This window comes from Pomacea canaliculata, linkage group LG2 (genome assembly GCF_003073045.1).
Source record: "Pomacea canaliculata isolate SZHN2017 linkage group LG2, ASM307304v1, whole genome shotgun sequence".
Classification (NCBI taxonomy): Eukaryota; Metazoa; Mollusca; class Gastropoda; order Architaenioglossa; family Ampullariidae; genus Pomacea; species Pomacea canaliculata.
In genome coordinates this window covers 18,822,253-18,841,161 of record NC_037591.1, presented here as the reverse complement: position 1 = coordinate 18,841,161, position 18,909 = coordinate 18,822,253, and the positions used below count along the sequence as shown (strand labels likewise).

At 41.4% G+C, this 18,909-nt stretch overlaps 1 protein-coding gene across 8 annotated transcripts in view; it reads left to right on the top strand.

Moving 5' to 3' along the window:
* Positions 1 to 18,909, top strand: part of LOC112556940 (galactoside 2-alpha-L-fucosyltransferase 2-like) — a 35,072-nt gene that overhangs the window by 13,593 nt on the left and 2,570 nt on the right. Inside the window, exons 1-3 of one of the 8 annotated variants that reach the window (XM_025226439.1) lie at positions 8,872 to 9,413; positions 9,943 to 10,109; positions 10,853 to 11,515. The exons of 4 other annotated variants lie outside the window; for them this stretch is intronic. The gene's annotated coding sequence lies outside the window, so the exon portion shown is untranslated. Of the gene's footprint in view, positions 1 to 8,871; positions 9,414 to 9,942; positions 11,516 to 12,411; positions 17,426 to 18,909 lie in introns of those variants that run through there. 3 more of the 8 variants (XM_025226440.1, XM_025226438.1, XM_025226443.1) reach the window with 3 other exon arrangements.

Below are 18,909 nucleotides of genomic sequence, written 5' to 3'. Positions count from 1 at the left end.
GAATGAAAGTAACTACTAGATTACACAATAATTCTTTATTTCAAACAAATTTTACACACAGACTTCACAGACAGTTCACTTTGATTGTCACAGATTATGCGCAATAGCTTTGAGAAAAAACATTGATACAACGGCGAGAGAAATGTGTGAGCTAACGGTTCACATGAGGAGGGATAGTGAGAGAGAGTTCACTGATACATTGATACAATGGCGAGAGAAATGTGTGAGCTAAGGGGCGTCCCACACTTGACTTCGGCTAAAGGTCCCGCGTGAAATGCCGAAATGAAGTGCCCCGCGCCGAAACGTCCGGCGGCGAAATTCCGGTCGGCAAAAGGTCCGACTCCGAAACGTCCGGTGGCGAAACGTCTGGTCGGCAAAACGTCCGGCTCCGAAACGTCCGGCGGCGAAACGTCCGTCGGCGAAAAGTCCGTGTACCCTCCCATCCATCCCTGTGTACAATATCTCCCACACACACGTTTTATCAATTTAACTAATTCACTGTCCTTAGTAGTATCTTTACAAATCGAGCTAATCTGCTGAGGGTCTTTTTATTTTTTGAGACTAATAAAGAATGGAATTTGTAAGCATTTGGGTTACGAGTATAGTAGCTTGATAAGTATTTTTTGCGCTGGGTATCAAATTTGTTACAATTAAAAAGATAATGGAATTCATCCCCTATGTCATTGGTGTTGCAGAGTCTACAGGACCTTTCATTTCTAGGGATATCTGTTTGCCTACCTTTATTCACTGGAAAGTGGTTATTCAATGACCTAAATTTTATTAAAGGGAGATAATCATGTGGGGGAGGATTTTTAAGTTGGGTTCTAGTAAGAAACTGCTTTTAAACATTCTATAATTTGAGTATATTTGTTTGGAGTCTAGTTCCCCTAACCAATTCTGGATATACTGGTCCTGTAGGGACCTATCTACTTTCTTCTTGAACCAATCACCTGTTATGTTTATGCATTTCTGGTTTATCCATATTCCACTGAGGCCAAGATCTTGCAGCGTTGTCTGAATAGTACTGATATAGCTAGACTTAAGGATGTTTGTTTCATGTAAGTTTAAGAGCATTCTATGTGTAGTGCTTGATAGTTTATTACTATTGCTAATCAATTTAAACCAAAAGCTAAGCATCCTACTTTTAATAAGAAGACTAACAGGGAAGCGACCACACTCTCCAAGCACTATACAAGATGGGGTGGACTTTCTTATTTTGAGGATCATTTTGTAAAATCTTAGCTGTAGTTTAACACAAATGTCACTAATTCCTGATGCCCATATTTCACAACCATAGGTAAGTACTGGAAGGACAATTCTGTCAAACATGTCAAGTTGAATATCTAGTGGTAGCTGTGACTGTTTACATTTTTTCAGTAAAGCAAACATGGCTCTTGAGGCTCTGTCATATAGGTCTTTTTGTGCTACTAGAAATTTGTTATTGTAGTTTAGTTTCAGGCCAAGATAGGAGTAATGATCTACTATTTCAAGTTTCTCACCGTTATAAACAAATGTTGGTTTCTTTCTTATTTTACCTCTAGAGAATATAACTATTTTTGTTTTGTCCGAGTTAATTGTCAGGTTCCACTTATCACAGTATTTTTTCATGCTGTCTAGAGCATTCTGTAGATTTTCTGGTGTTTCGGATAAAATGACAGTATCATCTGCATATAGGAGTATGAATAATTTAAGGAACACATCAGTTTCTTGAGGAGTGAGGTTATTTGGTATTAGTTTGGCTAGTTCTGAAAGACCACTAACAGAGTCTGCTAAGAGATGAGTTTTCAGATCATTAAGATAAATTGCAAATAATAGATGAGATAGGTTCTCCCCTTGTCTGACACCATGACTACTTTTAAAAAACTCTGATTGGTTTCCATTAATCTTAACACAGGATTTTGCCTTTTTGTATATATCCTTGATTATATTCATGAATCTTCCCTTGACTCCAAGATCTAGCAATTTTTCCCACAAGTAAGTTCTATCTATCTTATCGAATGCATTCTGATAATCAATAAACGCGCAGAAGACTCGTTTTTTTTCTACTTAGTAAAATTTCGAGTATGCTTTGCATGGTGAATAGGTGGTCAAGGGTGGATAAACCCTGCCGAAAGCCTGCTTGTTCCTGCCCTAGGAGATCATTTTCCTCTAGGTAGTGTTTTAAGCGTTCATTAAGGACACTTGTGAATAGCTTACCAAAACAGCTAAGAATTGTAATACCACGGTAGTTATTTGGATCACTTTGTTTTCCTTTGTTTTTAAAAACTGGTGTTATAATACCTGTTGCCCATTCTGTGGGGGCATGACCTGTTGCTAATATGAGGTTAAAGAGGGCTGTGAATAGAGTCAGAGTCTTTGGTTGTGAGAATTTTAAAAATTCATTTATTATATTGTCATTTCCACAAGCTTTGCTTCCTTTTAGCTTTTTTAGGCAATTGGCAACCTCGCTCTCTGTTACTTCACTGTTGAGATAGTTATTGCTAGTTTCAGTGGTGTTCACAAATAGCTCAGTTTCAAGTGTATAATTGCCGGGATTGTTTATCTCCATAAAATGCTGTAAAAATTCATTACAGGTTGGGATTTCCTTCTTTATTTTATCACTGTTATTCTTGTTCAGAATGTTCCAGAAAACCTTTGGGTCCTTACTTCTTAAGTGTCTAATTTTCCTAAACCATTTTTGCTGGTAGAGTTTAAACTGCTTTCTTATTTCTCTCTTGTAATCATGTCCAGCTCTATTCATGCGTGATTGGGATTCTGGGCTGTTACACGTCTTTGCTTGGCGCCGTGCTTTAAAGAATTCGCATCTCTTCATACGACAGCTGGGGTTAAACTATGGTTTAGTTTTAGGCTTTTGACTAGGGACTTGCTGTTTCTTTGGGTTGCTGGCATAAGGGAGTAGGCCACATCTACTAGCACTATCCAGCATAATATTACATACCTCTTGGGTTAGAGCAGTGATGCCCAACCTTTTTCGGCCTGCGGGCCATATCCATTTCAGACAGCCGTGTCGCGGGCCATATCCATTTCGGACAGCCCTGCCGCGGGCCACTTCACCGCAAAAATACAAAAAGGAAAAAAATAGAGCAGATACCATTTTTAAATAGAAACAAGTTGTACTTACCATTAATTATGTAGTAATTAGTGGGATATTTGAAGTTGTTTTCCCCGAAACCAACTTCTGAATGTCCGGCCTCATCGTAGAGACACCAAGTCGGAGAACTGAATCGAAATGTTCGTCCATCGAAAAGAAGATTGGGAAACGCCCCTACGTAGGGATAAATACTTCTTCCTTTTTTTTTTTTTTCGTTTCTTTAAAGTCTTCTTTTATTACTAACATGCCGATTTCCTGCACTGTGGGCAGAAGTTTCGCGGGCCGGATGGCACCGCGTCGCGGGCCGGTTATGGCCCGCGGGCCGTAGGTTGTGCATCCCTGGGTTAGAGCATCAATCTTGTGTAAGTCTACTTCATGACTTCTTTGTAACAGCTCGTTAACTTCATTTGTTAAGTGGCTAATCTTGTTAGAATCTAGGGAACTAATAAAGTCATCTTTCATTCTACTTTTCCATTTGGGTTTCTTTAGTGTTGTGTCCTTCTTTACTTTATCATCATTTAGTAATGGGAGTACTTTGGGTTGAAAGTTTTGTTTGGATGGTAGTTTGAGGTGGAGTTCTAGTGGACAGTGAATATCAGAATATAACTCATTAAATTCTAGGACATTAAAGTCTTCAATTATATTAAAGAGTTCTCTAGACAGTATGAAGTAATCTACTATGCTTGAGTTTTTACAGGTAAGCTTTCCTGTGTTTTTGTCGGGGCCTGCTCTTCCATTGACAATTGCAAGGTTTAGGTTTCTGCATAATTCAATTAGTTTTTTTACCATAGTTATTAGTACTTTTGTCTTGGGAGACACGTTTTGGCAGATCATAATAATTATTGAGACTACAATCAGGGTTCAGTGGTTCATCACTCAGGTTTTCTGAGATTTGCCCAGTTCTAGCATTTAGGTCTCCCATTATACATATATGTTCTGTTTTAAGGGCAAGAAGGGTCTCCTCGAGTTCATGAAATGCATCTAAATTTACATATCGTGACCCTTCAGGTGGCATGTACATGCCCACCAACATAATATCCTGTCCTATGGCTTCCTTTTTTACTTTTAGAAATAAGGCATCCTGGTTTATCTTGTGATCAACAAAAGAGTAATAATGCACACTATCGTTATCTATATTATTTTTTCCAGATTGCTCTTCCAAAATGGTTACGTATTGAGCGAGTGATTCCCTTACTAACATAAGAACACCTCCCGATCTTCTTACGCATTTGCTACGGTTCTTGTAGAAAGACATAAAACCATCAATGTGGATCGAGTCAGTGTTGTCTAACTTGCTTTCACACAGGCAGCAAATATCGTATGACTTAATCAAATCTTCTAGGTCCGGGAAAGTTAACTTCGAGGTAACGCCACATACATTCAGGGTAAGGCAGGACAAGAGATTTACTGAGTATACAGGTTTCTTAGGGTAGGTACTTACTACCGTAGGCCTACGACGGCATGGAATGTCATAACGTGCATCTGCCAGTCGCAAATGTTCAGTACATTGTTGGCTCGCTAGTTGGAAAGACACAGAGTTATCCCCCCCATGGGCTGGCCTAGGCCTGTTGATCAATCGTAGGGGTTTCATCTTCAGGTTCAAGGGAGATACCCGCTGCCGGTGTTTCGGACAGATACTCCAATCCAAGAGAAGCGTAGTCAATAGCTTTCACCCCAAGCTTGAAAAGATTATCTGGGGTCTCGATCGCTATTGGTTTTGGGTGATCTGCAGGGGAAAGTCCAGGAGGAGATTTCTTGGTGCACATTATTTTGCCGTCTATAGTCCACCCCATGTAGCCCAATCTCTTGACATAACCGAGGAGTGATGTCATCGTTGATGAAGGTGCGCTCGTAACCAGATTTACTTTTTAAATTCTTTTTCTTTGCCATCACTTCATTCATGGGAGAAAGATCACGATCATCCAGTGCTATGCACCTACTAACGCAGCTGAAGAGGAGGAAAAAGAAGACTTTTACAACTCCTTACAAGCACTGGTTGTTCGTACTCCAAAACGAGACCTAAAGATCATAATGGGCGACATGAATGCCAAAGTTGGCAATGACAACAAAGACAAAGAACACGTCATGGGTAAGCACGGTGTGGGCAACTGCAACGAAAATGGGGAGCTGCTCACAGACTTCTGCCTGTTCAACGACCTTGTCATTGGAGGCACAGTTTTTCCACACAAAACCATCCACAAGACCACCTGGACTTCGCCAGATGGACATACAGAAAACCAGATCGATCACATCACCATTAATCGCCAGTTTAGAAGGAGCCTTCTGGATGCCAGAGTAAAACGAGGTGCAGATGTAGCCACAGACCACCACTTGCTTGTGGCAACCATGAAGATAAAGCTGAAGTCTTTCCACGACACATCAGACAGACCGCACCACAAATTCAATGTGCAGTTTCTTAGAGACCGTAAAAAGCAAAATGAGCTCAATTGCGAAGTTAAAAACAGATTTGCGACACTGGAAGGACTCTTGGAAGAAACAGTGGCCAACCACTGGACAGGATTACAGGTTCCCAGTCACTTAATCCCCAGACACTTCATCCCCGACACTTCATCCCCTAGACTTTTAATCCCCAGACACTTCATCCCCAGACACTTAATCCCTAAACTAAATCCTTAACTATAAAAATTATGAAGTCAGCGAAAAATTTAATTGAAATTCAAATTCAAATCATGCTTTTAACTTCAACGTCATTTGAACATCTACAACATTAGTTAAAGTTCATATAAGCTAGTAAATTTAATGTTCTTCAACAATATGATATGAAAATTGTTCTTGAGTGTTGGGGATGAAGTGTCGGGGATTAAGTGTCTGGGGATGAAGTGTCTGGGGATTAAAAGTCTAGGGGATGAAGTGTCGGGGATGAAGTGTCTGGGGATTAAGTGACTGGACACCAGGATTACAAGAGACCTGGAAGAATGCCTGCACACACGTTCTGGGAAAAAAAGGAAAACAGCACAAGGAATGGCTGACTTTAGGGACCTGGCAAAAGATAGAGAAAAGGAAAGAGCTGAAGCAGAAGATCAACCAATGTCAAGACCAGCAGGAAAAGGAGCTCAGAGCAAAATACTGGGAGATAAACAAGGAAGCGAAGAAGAGCGCAAGGGACGACAAGAGACAATTCGCACACAGGATGGCAGAAGAGGCAGAACAAGCAGTTTTGAGAAATAACACAAAGAGAATATACGAAATAACACGAATTCTGTCAGGAAAGAAAAACACCAATGCATGCAGATCAATAAAGAATAAGAATGGCAGCGTCATCACCGGGGATGCAGAACAAAGATCACGATGGGTGGAACATTTTGATGAAATACTTAACCGACCACCACCAACAAACACTTTGGACATTCCCCCAGCTGCAGAACAGCTCCAAGTATATACCAACCCGCCAACCAAGACAGAAATCATCGAAGCCATTAAGTCCTTGAATTCTGGCAAGGCGGCAGGCCCAGATGGCATTCCTACAGAAGCACTCAAGGCAGACCCAACAGCCGCAGCAGAGATGCTACACCCCCTGCTGAAGAAAATTTGGGAACGGGAGCAAGTTCCAGCAGACTGGAAGCTTGGCTACCTAGGGAAGTTACACAAAAAAGGTGACCTGACACAGTGCAGCAATTGGCGAGGGATTACGCTGTTGTCCATTCCAAGCAAGGTGTTGACCAAAATCATCCTGGAGCGACTTAAAACTGCCCTAGATAGGAGACTTAGGCAAGAACAGGCAGGCTTTCGGCAGGGAAAATCATGTACCGACCAAATCGCTACTCTGCGAATTATTATCGAACAGTCCATTGAATGGCAGTCACATAACATAACTATACATAACCTTTGTAGATTTTGAGAAGGCCTTTGACTCCGTAGACAGGGAAACCATATGGAAACTGATGCGGCACTACGGATTTCCACCAAAGTTCATTGCCATCATCCAGCAGTTGTATGAGAACTCGACATGCCGGGTGATACACAAGGGAAAACTGTCTGACCCCTTCGCAGTGAGGACTGGAGTGAGGCAAAGTTGTCTGCTCTCACCGACAATCTTCTTGATCGTCATAGACTGGATCATGAGGAGAACAACCTCTAACAGCAAACCCGGGCGTTCAGTGGACCTTCGCCAGGCAGCTTGAGGATCTTGACTTTACGGATGACATCAGCCTGTTGTCCCACAATCAACAACACGCACAGACAAAACTCACTCTGCTCGCAGAAGAAGCAGCAATGACTGGCCTAACCATCAACATCAAGAAGACGGAGGTAATGCGGGTCAACACAAAGCAAGAAGCTCCACTCCAACTACATGGAGAATGTATTACAGAGTCTGTACCTACCTTGGCAGCATAGTCAGCAGCAAAGACGGGGGTACAGATGACGATGTCAGAAGCCGAATAAACAAAGCCAGGCTTGCATTCCACACCCTAAGACCTATCTGGAACTCCAAGGCTTTGTCTCTACACACCAAGATCCGCATCTATAATACCAATGTAAAGTCAGTCCTTCTGTATGGGTCTGAGACATGGCGGGTGACAAATGCCATCACCAACAAGATACAGACATTCATCAACAAATGTCTGCGCCGCATCTTTAACATCCAATGGCCTGAGAAGATCTCCAATGCGGACCTGTGGGAGAGAGCCAACCAAAACCCTGCTAGCCATGACATCCAGAAGCGGAAGTGGGGCTGGATTGGTCACACTACGAAAGCCAGCCGACAATATAACGCGACAGGCTCTGGGCTGGAACCCACAGGGGAGGCGCAAGGTTGGGAGACCCAGACAGACGTGGAGGAGATCAGTCCACAGAGAGGCGGAGACAGCTGGCATGACATGGTCCCAACTAGAAAGGGACGCCCAGGACCGGGTCCGATGGCGGCGTGTGGTTGCGGCCCTATGCTCCACTGGGGGCGTATAGGAAAGAAGAAGAAGATCACTTCATTCCTTTTGCGCCTAGAGACGAACTTGACCAGCACAGGTCGGGTCCCACTGGCTGCCTTTCCTGCGCGGTGGACCACAGCGATGTCAGTAGCAGAGACATCTACTCCAGTATCTTTGAGGACTTTGATGGCTTTCTGCTCTACTTGTTCTGCCGTCTCTCCCTCATTCAGAGGAATACCAAACACTCTTACTGATTCACGACGACTGTACTGCTGCAACCTATCGTTTTCGTACGTCAGTGTACGTACAGCAGCTAGTAGTTGCTGTGGCTACCATCATATCACGATTAGACTACTGCAACAGTGCATTGTGGGGTATACCTGCTACTCAGTTGGATTGACTCCAAAGAGTTCAAAACACAGCCGCCAGGATTGTCACCCGTGCAAAGTCGTCCACTGAGCACATCACCCCTATCCTACAGAGCCTTCACTGGCTCCCAATGAACAAGCGTATTGACCCCAAAGTACTTTCGATTGCTCAGTCCTGCATGTTTAAAACTGCTCCTGACTATTTGCAAGAGATAATTCCTCCTTACCAGCCGTCGCGTAGCCTGCGCTTAGGCTCCCAGTCACGCTTCTGTCTCCCTGCAGCGAAAGACACCAACAAGAAGCGCACTGGAGCCAGGGCCTTCAAAAACCTAAGCTGTGGAATGCTCTGCCATCGTCACTCTCCACCATCACCTCACAAACCACGTTTCGAAAAAGACTGAAGACCCATCTGTTTATTTCAGAACAGACTTAAACAACCAAGCAACACTTCTGTCTATATTTTTTACTTTCCTGGTGTTTTATATATTTGTTCACTTTATTTTTTTTCTTATTTTTTTAAATTTTTTTTTGCTGCGCAATGAGCATTCTTCTGAATAGATACCTGCGCATTACAAATAGACATCATCATCATCTCAGGACACTATAAAACATAACAACCACCACCAACCACTTTGGACATTGCCCCAGGCGCCGAACAGCTCCAAGTAAGCACCAACCCACCAACCAACATTCATCAAGGCCATCAAGTCTTTGAATACTGGCAAGGCGGCAGGCCCATGTGGCATTCCTGCAGAGGCTCTCTAGAAGCTTGGTTATTTAGAAAAGCTACCCAAAATGGCGACCTGATCGTGTAGCAATTGGCGAGGGATTACGCTTTTGTCCATTACCAGCTAACAGACGGTGATGGAATCACTATGTGATGACCATTCAGTTATGTAACAGTGTCCACCACCATTGCCATGTTCTTTGCTGCCAGTGGTTGTGAGCCATAGGGTAACCCCAAGTAGCAGCTATCAGCAAAGCAGTGTTTCACCTTTGCCTTCACACTTCCAGCGCCCCTCGTCTGTGTTCGTCCTGCCAGCACAGGGACCCACAACCCCTTGGAAGGTAATTTGAAGTCATTTTGTTTATAATAATTTTAACATTTTATTTGTTCTTACCCTCGGCCAAGACTTTTGAACAGTGTTTTTGTGAAATATAACCAGAAGTGCAAAATCCCAGGCTTCTTTTGCCATAGTAAAAAAAAAACTGAAGTAAATATCGAGCTGGATTTACAGATCCAGGAAAACGGGCACGCTTGGTATGTGCTTTATTCTGATTTGTTAGAAGAAGGAGTAAAGTGTATTTTTGCTATTCCTTTTAGAGGTTTTCATGGCATTTTATAGCATAGAACAAATGACATGTCTGCAGTACTAAAAAGTAACAAAGGCACTGTTATGGTGGCATGAATTACAGCTGATAATAAATTTTCTGTAACCACTTTAGCTTGGTTACAAAGATAAATATGAAACTTCCTCATTGGTTTTCATCCATATTTTGGTCTTATAATACTAGTTCTCATAACATGTATCATGATACTGCCCACAGCAAGTTTTATTTAAAAAATTGATGCATGTTTATTATTGTCTGTTTTCAGGAATGCTATTTGGCAATGAGTAGGGGATTCAGTTTGAAGCAGGTAGTCAGTCAGTGGCATACTATCTCTGCTGTTTACAAATGAGTTAGCCCGATCCTACAACTTGAATGGTCTGAAAGGGAAGAAGGGACTAAAGAACCACCTCTTTCTTTGACAAACAGTTCAGGGTAGGGACTTAAATATTCTTAAATACCTAAATACTCTGTGTTTTCATGAATCATTGAGAAAAAATATTTCAGTATGATCAAATTCCATTGCAAATTTGAAAATATGTACACATGTTTATCCAATATCTAGTCCTTTAATCAGCTGGTTAATTATGTGTAGAGAGGAATTAAGATGAAAGTTTATAGATATCTTTGTAGTTCTCATGTATTTGGATTGGTTTTGAAATCAGTATTTCCAGAGTTCTCCTGCCTATAGACATATGTTTTAAAATTTTTTGCATATTTTAAATTATTTTTTTCATTAACAATTACAATAAACATAAGTAAACGACAAATCATGTTTATTTTTTTTGTAACATTTTGTTTGGCATTTATAGGGTTATTTTGATGCATTTGATATTATTGGTAGTTTTAGGAATTTTGGCAGAACCTGATTTAAAACAATGTAAATCAGAATATGCCAAAATACCTAAGATTACCAATAATCGCTGGACAAGATATCTGGGTTCACATGGGTTTCCATATCGGCCCACTGCATGGGTTACATATGGCCCTTCCTTCCAATGCTACTAGGGTTAGTCATTTCTTATCGATTTATATGCTCAATACGAATATGACAAAGTGCACAATTGGCTGTAGTTTTTTTTTGTTTGTTTGTTTTTTTTTGTAATCTTTAATAATTATTGTGTACATCATGAAATGTATGCGCACCTACACTCTTTATTGTCTTCTGTTTTGTAAAGGGTATCCGTCTGGAAAGGTCGAGCGGTACGTCCGAGATATTTTGTGCAAGATCTGCAGCTAGGCTGCTTGTGAAAGTGACCGCTGTAACCCGACTGTAAATTTTGTCACGCAAAGACGTTGCACTGCTGAAAAATAAATCTGGCATCATGATAGATGTAGTCCGCAATGCTGAGGGCAATTTCAGCAGAAAAAAATAGCGTCCGTCATTTTTTCTTGTGCAGTCTCTACGATGTAATGCTATAAGTGAACCAGTCTTCTCTCATGACGTTTGGACGAGTTTGGTTCATCTTGCATAGCTATTGATCTGTCGTGCCGCCTGCCTCTCTGACAGCAATGGATTTCGACGACAACTCTTGGCCCCGACAGCAATTTAGATAATTTAGAGGCTTACAAAGAGAATGTGGAGAAAGAGGGAACAAAACTCTAGAGAGGGAATGCATATGTAAGAGACAGGATAAACAGAGAACAATGGCTTGAGATCATCATCCAGCGACCGTGTTATGTGAATGATAAACATGCTGCGGCTAGACATGTTGCAGGCAATCGTACTCCCTAGCGGACAGTACCATATGCCGACGGGCAGTGCGTAGTTGTACAGAAGAATGTTCTCCGTAAACGGCGACTACGATATAAATCAGTCACCACTTGTGATTACTTATTTCGTAAGTAATCAGGTTTTTTTATTTAATCTTACAATTATGTTTACAGCTTCGGCTTTAATTTCTTTCAACATCGACATAAATTTCTACTGGGATATCATCAGTTTAGGTCTGCACCAGGTTCATACTAGAAGTTACCACAGACAACTTTCTCACACACACACGCGGAGGTCCGCAAGACAAAACAGAGAAGGGTTGCAACTACAGTTTTACATATTTACATTATAGATTCTGAATTTCTGCATTTTTTTTCTCTTTGCATACATGGATAACAGTGGGTGGGCATAACATGATAGGTACTTATTGAATGTACTGTGTAGCTATAGCAGTGCACATTTTTGACCATTTTGACCATTTTGACTTCAAAGCCTTGTCATTATCTGGTGGCATCAAAAGTCACTACCTATATTTTCCACTGAATTTCTGTTGCTGTTTTCTTCATGAATTCCTCTTGCTCTAAGCATTTTTGGAGTTGTGTTTATGCAAGAACTTCTTTCTTCGTGTCTCCTAAAATCTTTCCCATTTAACTGACCTCACGCCTTTGTTTTTTTCCCTATTGCTAACATTGCTAAAGTGCATATTAACCTTATCTATTTCAATTTTTGGTTATTATTTTTTGATGTATGGATCCTGATTGTCCATGTTGACAACATAATGTCAAATATTTTATGATGTATGTTTTCTGTTTACTGACAAAACATGTCCTGTTTTACAAGACATGGTTTTAGTACAAGTCTGAGACTAGTCTGTGCAGTCTGCTTGCATAGTGGTGATTGTTGACTTTGTACTTGTTCCCACTGTGGCAGATTCTAATAGCACATTACTGAAAATACTGGAGGTTTTCTTGTCAAAGTCACATTGACAAGAAAATGCCTTCTTCTTTCCAGTAAGTATGGGTCCTACACAAGATGCTATAAACAGCACATGTACCTAAAAAATTGTTGCTTTTGCATAGCTTGTATTATACAGTAACAGTGAGGAGGAATGTGTCTTTGTTCACACAATAGATGACTGTGTACAGTGACATAAATATTACAAAAGCATCAGAAGAGTTCAGCCCTCCACACATGAATGAAGATGACTTACTTTCTACTCAACATTTTATCATTTTGAAAAATAAGAATTATATCCTACACATTCAGTGATGACACATGTGCTTCCACTATTGTTGTACTTTTTAGATTCAGCATATTTTGTGCAACTTGTTCTAGATTTTGACATCAAAATGGCTTCCCACTCAAATGGAGATTTAAACAGACAAGGGGAAACCATCTTGAATTTCTCAAGATTTGTGTTTCTTATTGTGATTTCCTTTTGCAAGGCATTAGTAAGTAATATAACAGGAATCTGTTGACCATGATACATGTCGCCATCCGGGAAGGTCTTTAAGAAGTTCTGAAGAACTGTTTGTTAGCATTTTATGCTTTGCCAGCAACTCAGCTATTTCACAGTGAGAAAGGTAGTGAGATATTCAAAGGTTAGGAAACAAAACCCCTAGGGGATACAAAAATAGCATCCTTATCTACAAAAACAATCAATATATGAGGGTTAGGATAACAAAATGGTTGGTACGAGGGTTGTTTAAAAAGGTCTAAGACTTGCCCAGGAGTTGCAGAAATAAGACAGTTTTTCACAATTTCTTTTATATAGTAGCCCTCGACATCAGTGCACTTGCCCAAACATTGCAATCCCATCACAGAAGGTGGCATCCTGGACCATCAAAAACTCCTCCACAGCACATATGACCTCATCGTTGTTTCCAAAATGGCAACCACACAGGTGCAATTTGAGTTTAGGAAACAAGTAAAAGATGGAACTAAATCTGGTAAGGGGAATAGGTCAGCAATTCAAAGCCACAGTTGGCTATTTCAGTTATTGCAACTTAAGCAGACGGAATGGGTGCTTTATCCTGGAACAAGAGGACATCTCCTCTCAGCTTCCCTCTGTGTTTCCACTTGACTGCTTTCTTCATTTGGGCTAATTCTGATGCATAGTACTGTCCATTAATAGTTTTTTCCTTTTCCAGATAGTTTATCATGATTACACCTTCAGAATCTCAAAAAACAGAAGCCAACAGATGCTGCCTGCTTGAATTTCTTTAGGGATGGAGAACTACAGTGTTTCCACTGTTTGCTTTGAATGTTTGATTCAGGTTTGAAGTGATGAACCCAGATTTTATTTTGCGTTACTAATATGCGGTAGAAATTCTCTGGGAAGCGAGTGAGAAGTGTCCTGGAAATGTCAACCTTTTGCAGCTTCTGCTCTGACGTCAGGATTCTTTGAACCTATCTTACAGACAGCTTGTTCATCCCCATGATCTCAGTTAAAACAGTGTAGACTGAACCAGAACTAATGCCTATGGACTTAGCTGGACAGTAAGACGTATGTCATCCAAAACCATATGGTGAATGGCATCAACTTGATCATCAGTGGTTGAGGTTTTTGGACGACCTGACTGAGAGTGATCTTCTGTGCTGACCCTCCCCCGCTTGAATTCAACAGCCCATTTCTTCACACTTGCATAGGAAGGGAAGTCCTTGGCAAGTGTCAGTACCATGTCCTCATGGATCTCCTTGGGTGTCATACCTTTCTTTTGCAGATACTTCATGAGTGCTGGGGACTCTGTTTTGTCCATTTCAGAAAGTGTACCTTGATAAGAAGTGGTAGTGTGTTACCACAACAAAAATATTCAGCAATGGCTCTTCTTTCTGGGTAAGGCTTAGAACTTTTTGGACAACCCATGAGGGCCATCATTAACACAAACATTTTAACTTGAATCTAACAGATCATAAAACCATTAAACTCGAAGATAAAACTCATTCCTCTTTCATTTTTAAAGTTTTTTATATGGTAAACTGGATTTTTAAAATTTTTATTTATTTCATGCCATAATATATCAGCTGTAATCTAAAGAGCTGTACCAAGGCTGACAAAGAAATAATTTTCGGAGTTATCAGAAGAAAAGTCACAGCCAGAAGATTCCTGATCAGCTTTCAAGTGCTGGAAATCTGGAGAGTAGTGCAAAGAGGTGAGCAATGGTGGATGTCAAGGAATTATCAACATCTCGTGGCTCTGTGAGAACAGATTCTCCAACCTGCAGATGGCCTATCGAGCCAGCCTGAAATCTTCCCTTTATCTTCCTCATGGCTGCCCACACCGCTTGGGAAGTGGTGCGGGATGACAGTGAGGACACAAACATCTGCCACGCAAGTTTTCTTGCCTGTTTAAAAATGTAATGAGCATTAGCTCTACTATGTTTAAAACTTATCACATTTTCAGGAGTGGGTTGGCAGAAGGTAAGGAGCTGGGCCTTTTCCGAGCGCGCTGGGCCACACTACCCTAAACCAAGGACACGTGGACGGCTATTACAATGTCTTTGTGCAGGAATCGTCTCTGAGGCGATTTCTTTTAAAACTGAGTTGAAGAGCTTAGCAGGATGCAACGTGGGATCAGTGCCAGTGTCTTTTACTTCGAAATTCAAACTAGAACTTCGGAGAAGGCGGGTGGAGCCGAGCGTCTGATAGGCAGGCCAATCTGCCTTAGATTCCATCCGCCGTTATAAAGATTAACGTCCTGCTCCAGACTAGTTACAAATCCTCTGGTGTCAGTCGAGGCCCTGCCCCACAAGGGGTGGTGCATGTTAAAGTCTCCTAAAAGAAGGGCGGGAGCAGGAAGTTGGGTCAATTGATCCTCAAGATCCTGTCGGGATATTAGCAGAAGAAAGATAGACACAGCAAATAGTGATAGTCTTGTCCAGGGTAACCCGGGCAGCAACAGCTTCAAGAGGGGTGGAAAGTGATATCTGACTAAACAAAAGGTGGGAGCAAATGAGAAGAGCAGTCCCACTTGAAGGGACTCCAGTCTGTGAGTCCTGACATAAAACTCTAAAGCCTTCCAAGGAAAAAAGAGATGGAAGGTAGGAGAAGAGTCTCCTGCAGTGCTATTATATCAGGAGAGAAACGAGATGCTAGGAATCGGATTTCTTCAAAGTTGGCTCGGATCCCTCAACAGTTAAATTGAAGGATTTGTAGACATAGTTTATCTGAGAGGAAAAGACGCAGAGCGCCTCACAGAAACAGGGGGATCAGAAGAAGAAGAAGGCAGGGGACGGCGGGATGGAGAAGGCGACACTAAATGTCGCTCATCCACATCCATGCCCTGATCGCCACGAGGGAGGGAAACAGCCATATATCCAAATGAAGTTGAAGATGTCTTGAAGGAGGAGAGAGACTTGTGTAAGACAAATAGCAGCTGATAAGGAATGTCCACAAGGCCAGGTGCAGAGTCCTGAAAGACCTGCAGCACATCATTAAGAGAGAAAAATATATTGTACTGCTCAGAGTTATCGGGGAAAAAAGCCACAGCAAGATTTTTCAGTATACTGTAGGCACTGAAAATCAGTAGTGTAGTGGGAGGAGGAAGAGTTTTGAGTAATGGTAGATGTCAGAGAATTAGCCACATCCCGTGCCTCAGTGAGGACAGTCTCCAACCTGCAGGTTGAGCCAGCCTGAAACCTTCCCTTTATAATAATAATATGTTTATTTGTATAGCGCTTTTTCCCATCATTAAAGGCAGGCTGAAAGCACTCTCTTTAGCCTCGTCACTCTTTACCAGCTACTATTTTTAAGAAAGACATAAGTACAGTAGTCAGGTCAAAGGCCTCAAAAATAAGTTGGCGTTTTTCAGCATTGGCATCAGTCAGATTAGTCTGTGCAGCATATTTCACTGAGCTTCCTGGAGATACATGATGTCAATCATTGCAGACTGGTCTGTACTTCACGCAAAATTTGCTGTGATAGCTCGACATTCTGAAGCAGATGGAGGAAGGCAATCAAAGTTTGAAGTCGACTCTGCCGATATGCAGATCTCAAATTGAAGTAATGGCAAGATAGCGAAGATGTGACAGTAGAAATGGCACAGAAAAAGATGAAAAGTGGCGCAGACACAGAAATCTATCCAGGAGCATAGCAAATATCGTAACAGATGTACTGATAAATGTTAGACACAAAAACTTCACGCAGATCAATGGACAAATATGAAATATGAAGGAGAGGAGTGACCCTCGAGCCAGTTAGGCGAAGGGACATCACTCTCCTCTCATGGCCAGCCACACAACATGGAAAGTGGTTTTGGGAGGATAGTGAGCACACAAACATTTGCCATACAAGTTTTCTAGTTTGGTTAAAAATATAATGAGCCTGTGCTTGGCTGCATTTGAAATGCATTACATTTTCCAGTGGGATTGCAGAGGACAAGATGTTGAGCCTCCTTACAGGCATGCTGAGCCATCCAGAACTCATCTGTAAACCATGGGACACATAGGTGATATTTATACATGTATGTCCCTCTCCTAGGAATTGTTACTAAAGCAACTTCAGATAGATGTAAAGACATTCATAGGATGTTCCTATAAAGGGGTATCACTACTATCATTTCTAATATCTAAATCAAAACTAGAGCTGGACCAAAGATGGGTGATGCAGAAGGCCTGAAAAGCAGGTCAATCTGCATTAGACATCTTCTGCCTGCCTTCACAAAAATTGTTTTCCTGCTCCCAAGTAGTTAAGTATTTTATGATTATGGGAAAGCGATCCCTGCCACATAGGCTGTCATGTACAGTCCAGTTGAAATCAAATAGTAATGTGGGACTGTCGCGTGTCGCATGCTGGCTCAGCCTGACCTCTAGTCCGAGAGGGAAAGGGGGGGGGTCTGTTGCGTCAATAAAGTCTGACGCAATTTTGTTTTGTGGTGTTTTTTTTTTTAGGGAAAAATAGAGGGGGATAGAGAGAGGAAAGAGAAGAGACCGGTGAGCAGAGAGGAAGGTTGGGTGGGAAGAAAAGTTCCGCTGATAGAACGGAGCAAAGTATATCCATGAGGCATCTGTTTGAGAATCTTCGAGTGACAATTATATGTGTGAGTATCCGTTGATGGAACGGATCGGCAACATATAACTGTGAGGTATTTGTTTGAGAACCTTCGAGTGACGATTATATGTGTGAGTATCCGTTGATAGAACGGAGCAACGTAAAACTGCGAGGCATCTGTTTGAGAACCGTCGAGTGACATTTCAGGGTACGAATGGAGAAGGGAGGGAGTAGTGCGTGGTAGTTGTAGGTGTCCCTGACCCATTGCTTTCTTTTGTGTTTCCTCCTTTATTCCTTTTATTTCATCTCTCTCTCTCTCTTTTTGGAGGGGGTTTGTTTTTTTATTTTATTTTCATTAAATATATATTTGTTGCGTCATCTCGTGTGCGTGTCGTTTGTTCGGCACTGGGAGCGGCTGGATTCGTCGCTACACGCGACACTGATGACCAATAAATCTACAGCCAATACAGTGCTGCTGTATGGCTGACAAAAAGTGTTTAACCCATCATTTAAAATGCAGAGATCACAACTTTCCCTTAGCATCACTCAAAGCCTCACCCCATGGTGCTCATTGAAGTCCCCCAAAAGAAGGACAGGAAAAAGAAGTTGGCTCATAAGACCCTGGAGGTCTAGTTGGGAGATCCAAGCAGAAGGTGGAAAATAGACATAACAGATAGTGATAGTCTTGCCCACAGTAACCAAGGCAGCAATAGCTTGAAGAGGAGTAGAAAGTGGTATCTAACTTAAAAAAACAAAAAAACAACTGTGGGAGCAGAGAAGACGAGCAACCCCACCTGAAGGGAAATCAGTGAGAAAGTCCTGCCACAAAACTCGAATACCTTCAAACAAAAAAGAGGGCACAGAGAAAAAAGACCAACGAGAAAGAGAAAAGGAAGACAGGAGAAAGATCAGTACAGACAGAATACAGGAAAGATAAAACTGTAGGGCAACGTGAGAAGTTTTGATAGAAAATTATTGGTGAAAGGACTGGAAAAATAGTATAAGAGAAAGGGATTTGGTCACCGAGCCTGGCTTATGGAGGCATAGTAGTAAAGTCCATGAATTTACATATCTAGTAACAACAGATATGCATATGGAAAATGATGTGAAGAACAGACTCACTAACTGCAAAAATGTAAAAGAAAATGGAGATGGTCAAGACGTGTCTAGAATGAAACCCCCACTAAATAGCCCTAAACAGCTGATGATAAGAGGATATGTAGCAAAAAAAAAAAAGTACCAAAGATGAGCCAAGAAAAAAAAAAAATTGAAGAACCATAAACTGGCAAGGAACATGCGTGTGCTGCTGACATCCAACACTCAATAAATCTTCAACATCCAAACTAAATATACACAATGGAAACATTTTTTAAAAGGTCTTTAAATATGAAACTGAATAAAATAAAGGAAAATTGAACTACTGTTATCTGTGACATAGAAACTTACCAACAGGAATATCCACCTCATATAATTGTTGGTTTCTCAAAATTGTGAGAAATGTCACCTGATCCCTATGTTGATGCTTATACTATG